The sequence below is a fragment of the Palaemon carinicauda genome, chromosome 31, assembly GCF_036898095.1.
Source record: "Palaemon carinicauda isolate YSFRI2023 chromosome 31, ASM3689809v2, whole genome shotgun sequence".
NCBI classification, from domain to species: Eukaryota; Metazoa; Arthropoda; class Malacostraca; order Decapoda; family Palaemonidae; genus Palaemon; species Palaemon carinicauda.
In genome coordinates, this window is record NC_090755.1 from 39,836,038 (window position 1) to 39,848,098 (window position 12,061).

General features: G+C 40.8%; 1 pseudogene; it reads left to right on the forward strand.

Annotated features, from left to right (window-relative positions):
- The first annotated feature begins 6,118 nt into the window (after positions 1–6,118).
- LOC137624684 (NADH-ubiquinone oxidoreductase chain 1-like) overlaps positions 6,119–12,061 on the forward strand; it is a 193,394-nt pseudogene continuing 187,451 nt past the window's right edge.

Genomic DNA, 12,061 nt, shown 5'->3' on the forward strand with positions numbered 1-12,061 from the left:
TGTGACCGGCCGGGAATTGAACACTGGTCCGGCAAGCTTTCATAGACAGTGACTACCACTTGGCCACAAAGAAATATAAAAATCAATGACAATTCTTCTGTACTTATACCTGTCGAATTCAGGTGTTTTGTTCTTAAAATTGAAATCAACATATCTTCACCATTGTAGCTAATTGGTAGTTTGTTAGATGGTATTCGAATAATGATAAATTTTCCACATTTAAACGTGTTTTTCATATTCAAATAAGCCATATATATTTTTGATACATTAATGTCTGGATTCTCTTAACGACCTCGGGATCAAAGCCCCAGGCGAAATCACACAAAGACAAGAGCTTGTGACCGGCCGGGAATCGAACACTGGTCCGGCAAGCTTGTATAGACAGTGACTACCATTTAGCCAAGAAGAAAGATAAAAGTCAATGACAATTCTTCTGTACTTATACCTGTCGAATTCACGTGTTTTGTACTTAGAATTGAAATCAACATATCTTCACCATCGTAGCTAATTAGTAGTTTGTTACTTGGCATTCGATTAATGATATATTTTGCACATTTAGACGTGTTTTTCATATTCAAATAAACTGATTTTGAGCGAAGCGAAAAATCTATTTTTGGGTGAGATGGCCATGTCGTCCTGATGGAAGTTCCTTAAAGTAGCTTCCTAAGGGATATATGTACTACAGGGATATTCTCAGAGAATTTTACCTTTAGGTATCCAGAATTCTAACTCCTGGCGTGAATATCCTTAAAATTTCTCCAAAGGATATCGCATAATATCAGTGGACGCCTTCTTGACATGCCTTCATAGCAATCTGCACCCCAGACAGTGTTTTGGCTTCGAGGAGGATGTGGCAAAAGGGAGCCGTCCAAAGGCTCTCCCCGCTCTCATAATGCTATTGGGAATACAACAGTGCCATTCCCACTACAGCGGACATTCCTTGTAGCATTGAGCGTGGTGTTACAGATACAGCACCACGGGAGGGATACTGTGAAGATCTTTTCTTTTAGAAGAGATGGGTGGGTCCATCAGGACGACATGGCCATCTCACCCAAAAATAGATTTTTCGCTTCGCTCAAAATCTGTTTTTTGGGCTCAAGCCATGTCGTCGTGATGGAAGCATACCAGAGCATTAGTGTATCTGTGGATTTTTAATCAGTGCCTTAACCTTATAGCAACCTTTTCTATGGTCATTGGGACCACATGAGACAAGGGACGTTACCGTTATTCGTCTCCGTCACTAATCAAAACCAATGTTAGTGCTTCCTGCCTCCTATAGGGAAGAGTCATTCTAGACAATAGAAAAGGGATCTTGAGGTTAACATACATAGTATGACCAAACATACTGTAAGTACACACTGAATACACAAATAGTCTCATAGTTGTATATTTGCTAAATTAACATCAGTGTCTCTTATATCTATTATTTGATGCATACAAATATATGAGGGATACTTACTTTGATAAGTTGAAGAACTGTGGCATGTATACATAAAATTGTCTGGCGAAGGTGGACGCACTACATTCTAATAGACATTTATTACTAATAAGTGACTAAAAGATGTTCAGTAAAACGAATGTAGTATAACAATGGGATTATACCTGTAACAACTACAGAGACTATATTTCCTTCTTGAAGGAAGAAATGATGAGTGCCACTCTCAGACTGAAGAAAATTATAAAACAATTTCTCTTCATAATTCCTGTACTGGTTACTTCTATCTGCACTGTGTACTTCGTACACCGGCACTAGTGCTATCTGTATAATTCCACACCTGGGACTTTGAACAGAGCCAGTGTTATCATGGTAACACTTAATTAATAGAAGTCACACCTAAGAAGGGTGACCTCTTCTCCCTTTAATTGACAGTCCCAGTCAATTAGCTGTTCATCGTAGAATTAGACGGCAGGTTAAATATTCTACCTGGTGTCACCACATATTGCTTCAGATCATGGATTTGTCAAGCATAGTGTATGTAGAACACTCTGGATGATTCTCATCTGTTACATGTGCAAGGACATGTGAGGTCCCAAACCAAAAACTGTTTACCACAGTAATTAGGGGGCAGGTTTTAATACACTACCTGCCACCACTACGAAGTCTTTCAGTTCATGCACTTGTTTTGCATAGTGTTTGTAAAACACTCTGGATGATTTCCATCCAGTGCATGAACGAAGGCGCTCAAAGTCCATATACTGAAAGAAGTTCAGTGATGAAGCAATCTTTCTTGGATCATGACCTGCGGGAGTACTGTCCGGATCCGCTCTACAAATAAAGTAGGTGAGATTCGCCCTTAGTTGTTTCAGGGATAAATTTGATCCAGAAGTTTCTCCTTTAAAGAGCTGTCCTCCCCTGAAGTCTGAAGCTCTACGAAGATAAACCTTTAGACACTACAGGACATAGAGAGACATCTTCCTTCAGAGGGCAGATTCTCCAGGGACCCCACCTCTTAGTGGGTAGCTCATTTTTAGCGAAAAAGGATGGATCAGGAAATAGATTCAGTTCTCCCACTTCCGTGAACTGAATGTGACCCTCATATCTGGATAGGGCCACTATTTCACTAACTCTAGCCCCGGAGGCGGTAGCGAACAGAAAAATAACCTTTTGGGTTAGATCCTTAAGAGAACAATCTTCATTGTTCACAGATGAGGCATAATGTAAGACCTTGTCCAAAGACCAAGAGATGGGCTTTGGTGGTACCGCAGGCTTAAGCCTAGCACATGCCTTTGGAATTTTATTAAAGATTTCATTCACCAGATCCACTTGAAAGGCATATAGGAGAGGCCTAGTCAAGGCTTACTTACACGTATTTATCGTATTGGCCGCCAGACCTTGGCTATGGAGGTGGACAAAGAAGGACAGACAGAAGTTCATTGAAATTTCTTTTGGTCCTTTTGCTTTGACAAACGCAACCCACTTTTTCCATGACGACTCATATTGTCTTCTAGTTGGCTTGGCCTTGTATTCTTCTAAGAATTCTATATTGCTTTTTGAGATCCCAAACCTTTTTCTAACCGCTAGAGCGAGAAAATCATGAAATGAAGGGTTTGGGTTCTCTGTGATAAAACGAAGGCAGTTAATTTCTGAATCTTCGGAAATATACCTAGGGTCAGAGCTAGGACCAGCCTCATCTAGTCTATCAGCCCCACTAGAGGATCCTTGTATGGGGCTATATAGCGAGGTAGTTTCTTGAAGACGCTCGTGATGAAGAGGTCGAATTGCAGTTCCGGGACTTGTTCCCATGTGGGAGGGAATATGTCTGTGCCCATGGACCATTCCAACTCTATCGGTTTGTATCGAAATAGAGTATCCACCGTCACATCGTGGATCAGTTGTAAATGAACTGCTGGTAGGTGCCGTCCCTTTTAAGAGAGGGATGGGTAACTTCACCAAGACTGAATGAGAAGTTCGAATGTGACGTCTTATTATCGCTTCGGTGTCCCAGATCACTCGTAGGGAGCCTGATCTGTGTGGAGGAGCCTTGGGACTTTCGTGCTAGAGAAGCGATTAAAGAGGGACCGATCTCAGTCTTTTTTTATCTCTTCAAGCGTTTGATGCGTGTTTTCTCCAAGCTCTTAGCGCATCTTTCCGGTGTGCCCTTAGCACCAAGTCTGTCACTATAGCGAACTGGGGAAAGTTTAGTGCTTTTTCCTGTTGGCGTTTTGGTATTCTGACTGAATACTTGAGTCTCTTGACAGATCTTACGAGCTCCTTTTATATTTCCAAAGGAGAGGAGAGTTGATGTGACTGAGGGCTTCGATGGTTTTTTTAAACATCGAAACCCACGAGCTGGAGAAAGTTGAGACTTCTAGAAGCTTATCTTGCATCTGTGATGTCCCAGGAATCGGGTCACCTCTTTGAATGCACATTGACCAGACACTTCGGGTGCTGCCCACTCCAGCCTCTTGATCAGGTATATAAATACCTGAACTATTTCTAGGCTTGAATTTGACGTGACTAAGTTTGTCAATCCTTTGAAGATACTTAGAACTGTGAGTCCGACACGTATCTTCCTTAGGATGAATGTTACTCTCTGTAACATGAATTCTAGATAGGAGGAAGGGGGGTGGTTGACTGGAAGGTTCCGAAGGACACCTTTTAGGTCTGACAAGACTACGAACACCCTTAATTGGAACAAGGTCCATATGTTCGGAAGGATAAACATTCAGAAGTTGCTGTTTTTTATGAACTTGTTGAGTGGCGACAAGTTCAGAATGGCTCATTGATATTTTGAGTCCTTCTCGTGAACACGAAGCAGCCTTCCCTGGAACTCAATGAGCTAATGTTTTCTTACTACCTTTATGCTCTATAGCTCTCAGGTATACTCCTCCAGGAGGGTTTTGAACTGTAAGAGAAGGTAAGGAAATGATGGTAGGGACATTTCTGTTTCCCATCAATGGCTCATCTTGAATAGGCTTTGGACCGAAGGATCGAAGGTCCTGCGATCCTGAGGGAAAGTTCCTCCTAGACGAAGCGTCTTTATGCTTCGAGTAGTCAGTAGGCTTAGACTTTTGACCATCTGCCTGTAGCATCGTGGTCACTGGAATAGTGGGATGTTTTTGAGCAGCCCGGATATTTCCAGCATTTCCAATCTTCTTTTTAGGTTGGGGACCCACAACCACAGAAGATTTTCTCTTTGAAGGAATGCCCCATTTTCTTAATTACTTCCTTAGTGACCTCGCGTGGGGAAGAGGTCTTTACCCCAGATGTTGGAAGATATTAGCTTCCTTGTTTCGTGTTTTACTGTTGCATCAGTGAACACAAACTCTCTACATGCTCTCCTGGCCATCATAAAGGTGTAATGGTCCTTCACCAAGATAGCCATATGCATTTTGGCTATGACCATGAGCATGTCTGGGGTACTTTCGTAGGTTGAACACAACTCTATGTAGTGTTGTAGAGAAAGGGATGTCGCAAGTCTCTCCTTTGACTCCTGTTCATTACACAAGAGCAACTCAGACAATTTAGGGAGACATACCTTGAATTGTCGACTTGCGACGTCCCTGTCTAATTTTCCTACTGAAAATGTCAAATGGACTTCCTTCCAATCCTTTTCCTGTCCAGGAAAAGCTGGTGACAAAGGCTTGCACTCATCGAGTGTGGGACATGGTTTAGCCGCCTCTACCACTTTGGCAACATAAGTAAATGCCTTCCCCATAAATGGGAATGAGAGTGAAGTAGGAACAAGAAAGGAAGGGTGTCCGTTATTCAGTGAGAATACCTTCGACTCTGAATAACCCGCCTTTATTTGATTCTTCAGTTGGATACATAATTGTACCACATTATCCAAATTAGGGGTAGAAGACGAAGATGTCGACATCGATGGCTCTAAAGCCGGCACAGGCGGAGGAAATTCCGACGCAACATTTCCTCTTCTACCTTGGGGCATTTCTTGCCCTTAATCCCAAAGGTTTTCTGGCCGTCAGGGGATGTAGTTAGCTCCCGGGGCACTACTGTTTCCTCACTTGCTTCCGGAAATAGTAGCTTACGTATCCCATCATTAGGTACGAAAGGTCCCGGAGAGATCTTTTGAAAGCCTCTCACCCAGTTGCGTAATTTATATTGAGCTGTATCCCTAGTCTCTGTAGACTTGGGATTTTCAAACCTTCGGACATTAATGTCTGACATATTGCAAACCTGTGGGTTCCAATAATGTAGGGATCCAGAAATAATATTGCAGGGGGCATGAAACCTGCAAGTATTATGACCGTAAAAATACTTACCCTTGGCCTTGCAGAGGACCGCAGAACAAGGTATCTGGTGTTCCTCCTTTAAAGAAAGGAAAACCAAATGAGTATACAATGGATTATCTCCTTGACAATCAACATGCAAATGTCCTTTACAATAGAGTAGCTTAGGATAGTAAGCTATAAAGGGATAGTAGGAGATATATACTTGTGTACCCCTGTGAGCAAATGCTGTTGCCTCCCCTCAGTATTAACTACATAGAGATTTCTCTAGAGAGTAACTCCAAGTCGAAGGACTCTTACCCCTAGGGGTAGAGAAGTATCAAATCACTGCCCCAAAATAATGTTAATACTGTGGTGTCAGGATGACTGATTCTGGATCAGAATATTGAAAAAACTATTCATTCAATATATGAACGGTACCAGCAGAATGGTCGTACAAGGGTACGCAAGGTATGTCAGAAATACTACTATATTATCGTACTGTAGTTTTCTAATTGCAGTAAGTCTATATTGCAATTTACTGGCTACTGTACATCATGTATTGTAGTCTAGTCATTATTCTGCCTTCATAGTAGCATATGACAGTACGGTCCATCTAGCATGAAGCCAGCTGGACTAAAGAAAAAAGAAAGATATATATTTGTATATCCCACTCAGCCTATTTGCTGTAGTCTTCCTACTATATTAAAATATAGAGTTTCCTGATCAGGGAGACTCAAGGAAAAAGGCTCCACCCTTCTAGGGTTAGGAGTGTATTACTCCTGCCTTTAAGTTTTTAATATTGTAGGGTAATCCTAATACTGATTTTTAATCAGGATATTGAAGAAATCATATTCATTCAATATAGGATTGGGCTCAGCAAATGCCTGTGTTGGATATCCAAAATATATTGGAAATAACTACTAGTATAAACTATAGAGTAGTTTTCTATCTGCATTATATTCTATACTGCAGATATACTGGCTACCTGTATAATATATACAGTAGTTCAGCCGGCATGTAGCCGGCATAGCTAGGTCTTGCCGGCATACCCCGCATGCTAGCTAGAGAGAGAGAGAGAGAGAGATAGCATGGAAAAAGGCTACTCCTCACTATGAATGTATACAGTAATTAAGGATGTAAAAGTCTAATTTGACTGCCTTTTTCCAGAAAGAAGGTTCTAATAGAAGGGGAGAATGTACCATTCAGGCTTCCATACAGCTACAGTACTATTGCCTACAAGGTACCGCCGATACACTGCCGGCCAGCAAGTCCAGCAGCACCAGTACAGTCGGCGTGCTGCCAACTAAGTCAGCACTATCTGTGCTGGCCTGGCTGGCAGTACCCCGGCAACAGGACCTGTAGCAGAAGTCCAAGGGAGGACTGAAGAACCTTGTGAACAGAAGGGACTTCCCTCTCACGGCCATCATGGTCGCCGGCAGCCATCTTAGCTGCCGGCTGGGCCGACAGGTGCCGACAGATGATATGGTTGGCGGCAGTATGCTCTGCCGTCAGCCAAAGACATGACTAGAGAGGGAGTCTGGCTGGCTCCGGCAACCTACCAGCACAGGTAAGGTTGCAAGATGCCGGCCTAAAGAAAGACAATGGCTCAGCCATCAAAAGTGGACAGAGGGGTAGGGAACAGGGTCCTGTAACGAGTGTGAAAGGAACTGGGAAAAATTGTCAGTCCTACCACCTGTAAAAGAAACTCTGTTTCGGTATCGGCAGAATCCCAGGGAACAAGATAGACTCAGTTCTCCATCCCAGAGATTGCCGACACAGTTAAGGGGATGGCAGCACTGCCACCTCCTCTCAACAAAGAAGAAACAGAGCTCCAGTGCAACGTATCCTAGGCTAAAGAAAATTACTCTTCAGCCCAGAGAACTGTGGCATAGGACTAGTCTTTTAGTCGCAAGGAGAAGATGGTATCCTACCATAACTTCAAGTGGGGCTAATGAGGGCTAACCTGCATTGCCGGCCACCTGGCCGGCAGGAGAATGATGGTATCCTACAACCCATTCGCCCTGCCGGCAGGTTTCCGACATAAGACTAAATACTCTGAGATTCTGACTAAATCCCAAAACCTGATGGTATACCACAACCAACAGTTAAGGGAAGTAGCAGGACAAACCCTAAGTTAGCCATGTCTGAATAAAATTCAAGGCACGGCTATTAGGGTTGTAGCCTGAGGCTAAACTCAGAGGGAAAGAGTTTACCCTCAAGTCTCCGAAGAGACGTGTAATGTTTCATAACATTTTAGGAGGTATCAGTCTCCACTGAATGAAAACAATACACGAGGGTATCCGGGGAAAGTCTGAACGTATAGTAAAACGTGTAGGTAAGGTTACCTAGGCTAAAAGTGATCTCGGTTACCTAAATCACCGAAACTCTAACTATACAATCGACAGAGAAAAGAGGAAAGAAAAATTATGCACATTATCGAAACTTTACAAGAATAATTGCCTGAATAGCAAAATAATTAAAATAATTAAATAAAGCAATTAAAAACTGGAAGTCGTTCTGCTATCTAAATAACACATGCCTAATAAACGATGGCGCCATACTTTAATTTCATTGTGAAACAAGAGCAAAAATATACTCATAGTAAAGACCCAATACTCAACTTTCCAGAGGCAGAAGAAGATGGAGAAAGCATAATAATATTCCTGTAAAACGATTGAAAAGTTAGATCACCAGGAAATGTCATCGAGCGAAATCGCTACAAAAACAGGAATGTCCGCCGTCGTGGGAATGGCGCTGTTGAATTCCCAATAGTATTTTGAGAGCGGAGAGAGCCTTTGGACGGCTCCCTTTTGCCACATCCTCCTCGAACCCAAAACGCTGTTTGGGGTGCAGATTGCTATGGAGGCGCGACAGGAGTTAGAATTCTGGATACCTAAAGGTAAAATTCTCTGGGAACATCACTGTAGTACATATATCTCTTAGGAAGCTACATTGAGGAACTTCCAACACAACGTCATGGCTAGAGCCCAAAAATAGCTATATATTTTTGATACATTAATGTCTGGATTCTCTTAACGACCCCGGGTCAGAGCCCCAAGTGAAATCATACAAAGACAAGAGTTTGTGACCGGCCCGGAATTGAACCCTGGTCCGGCAAGCTTGTATAGACAGTGAATACAACTTGGCCACAAAAAAATATAAACTCAATGACAATTCTTTTGTAATTATACCTGTCGAATTCAGCTGTTTTGTACTTAGAATTGAAATCAACCTATCTTCACCATTATAGCTAATTGGTAGTTTGTTACTTGGCATTCGATTGATGATAAATTTTACACATTTAGACGTGTTTTTCATATTCAAATAACCCATATATATTTTCGTTACATTAATGTCTGGATTCTCTTAATGACCTCGGGATCAGAGCCCCAGGCGAAATCACACAAAGACACGAGCTTGTGACAGGCCGGGAATCGAACCCTGGTTCGGCAAGCTTTTATAGACAGTGAAAACCACTTGGCCATGAAGAAAGGTAAAAATCAATGACAATTCTTCTGTACTTATACCTGTCGAATTCAGGTGTTTTATACTTAGAATTGAAATCTACATATCTTCACCATCGTAGCTAATTGGTAGTTAGTTAAATGGCTTTTGATTAATGATAAATTTTGCACATTTAGACGTGTTATACATATTCAAAAAAGCCATATATATTTTTGATACATTAATGTCTTGATTCTCTTAACGACCTCGGGATCAGAGCCCCAGGCGAAATCACACAAAGACAAGAGCTTGTGACCGGCCGGAAATCGAACCCTGGTCCAGCAAGCTTGTATAGATAGAGACTACACCTTGTCCAAGAAGAAATATAAAAGTCAATGACAATTCTTTTGTACTTATACATGTCGAATTCAGGTGTTTTTTACTTGGAATTGAAATCAACCTATCTTCACCATCGTAGCTAATTGGTAGTTTGTTATTTGGCATTCGATTAATGATAAATTTTACACATTTAGACGTGTTTTTCATATTCAAATAAGCCATATATATTTTCGATAAAGTAATGTCTGTATTCTCTTAACGACCTTGGCATCAGATCCCCAGGCAAAATCACACAAACACAAGAGCTTGTGACCGGCCGGGAATCCAACCCTGGTCCGGCAAGCTTGTATAGACAGTGACTACTACTTGGCAACGAAGAAACATGAAAATCTAAGAAAATTTTTCTGTACTTATACCTGTAGAATTCAGGTGTTTTGTACTTAGAATTGAAATCAAGCTATCTTCACCATCGTAGCTAATTGGTAGTTTGTTACTTGGCCTTCAAATAATGATAAATTTTGCACATTTAGACGTGTTTTCCATATTAAAATAAGCCATATATATTTTTGATACATTAAAGTCTGGATTTTCTTAACGACCTCGGGATCAGAGCCCCAGGCGAAATCACACAAAGACAAAAGCTTGTGACCGGCTGGGAATCCAATCCTAGTCCGGCAAGCTTGTATAGACACTGACTACCACTTGGCCACGAAGAAACATGAAAATCAATGAAAATTCTTTTGTACTTATACCTGTCGAATTCAGGTGTTTTGTTCTTAGAATTGAAATCAACATATCTTCACCATCATAGCTAATTAGTAGTTTGTTAAATGGCATTCGAATAATGAAAAATTTTGCATATTTAGACGTGTTTTTCATATTCAAATTAGCCATATATATTTTTGATACATTTATGTCTGAATTCTCTTAACGACCTCGGGATCAGAGCCCGAGGCGAAATCAAACAAAGACAAGAGATTGTGACCGACCGGGAATCGACCCCTGGTCCGGCAAGCTTGTATAAACAGTGTATACCACTTGGCAACGAAGAAAGATAAAAGTCAATGACAATTCTTCTGTGCTTATACCCGTCGAATTCAGGTGTTTTGTACTTAGAACTGAAATCAACCTATCTTCACCATCGTAGCTAATTGGTAATTTGTTATATGGTATTCGATTAATGATATATTTTGCACATTTAGATGTGTTTTTCATATTCAAATAAGCCATACATATTCTCGACACATTAATGTCTGGATTTTCTTAACTATCTCGGGATAAGAGCTCAAGGCGAAATCACACAGAGACAAGAGCTTTTGACCGGCCGGGAATCGAACCCTGGTCCGGCAATCTTGTATAGACAGTGAATACTACTTGGCCACGAAGAAAGATAAAAGTCAATGACAATTTTTCTGTACTAATACCTGTCGAATTCAGGTGTTTTGTATTTAGAATTGAAATCAACCTATCTTCACCATCGTAGCTAATTGATAGTTTGTTACTTGGCATTCAATTAATGATAAATTTTACACATTTTGACGTGTTTTTCATATACAAATAAGCCATATATATTTTTGATATATTAATGTCTGGATTCTCTTAACGACCTTGGGATCAGAGCCCCAGGCGAAATCACACAAAGACAAGAGCTTGTGACCATCCGGTAAATGAACCCTGGTCCGGCAAGCTTGTATAGATAGTGACTACCACTTTTCAAAGAAGAAATAAAAAAGTCATTGACAATTCTTTTGTACTTATACATGTCGAATTCAGGTGTTCTGTACTTAGGAATGAAATCAACCTATCCTCACCATCGTAGCTAATTGGTAGTTTGTTACTTGGCATTCGATTAATGATAAATTTTGCACATTTAGACGTGTTTTTCATATTCAAATAAGCCCTATACATTTTCGATACATTAATGTCTGGATTCTCTTAACGACCTCGGGATCAGAGCCCCAGGCAAAATCACACAAAGACAAGAGCTTGTGACCGGCCGGGAATCGAACACTGGTCCGGCAGCTTGTAAAAACAGTGACTACCACTTGGCCACGAAGAAATATAAAAATCAATGACAATTCTTCTGTACTTATACTTGTCGAATTCAGGTGTTTTGTACTTAGAATTGAAATCAACATATCTTCTCCATCGTAGCTAATTGGTAGTTTGTTAAATGGCATTCGAATAATGATAAATTTTGCACATTTAGACGTGTTTTTCATATTCAAATAAGCCATATATAATTTTGATACATTATTGTCTGGATTCTCTTAACGACCTTGGGATCAGAGCCCCAGGAGAAATCACACAAACACAGGATCTTGTGACCAGCCGGGAATCCAACCCTGGTCCGGCAGCTTGTATAGACAATGATTACCACTTGGCCACGAAGAAACAAAAAAATCAATGACAATTCTTTTGTACTTATACCTGTCGAATTCAGGTGTTTTGTTCTTAGAATTGAAATCAACATATCTTCACCATCATAGCTAATTAGTAGTTTGTTAAATGGCATTCGAATAATTATAAATTTTGCATATTTAGACGTGTTTTTCATATTCAAATTAGCCATATATATTTTTGATACATTTATGTCTGAATTCTC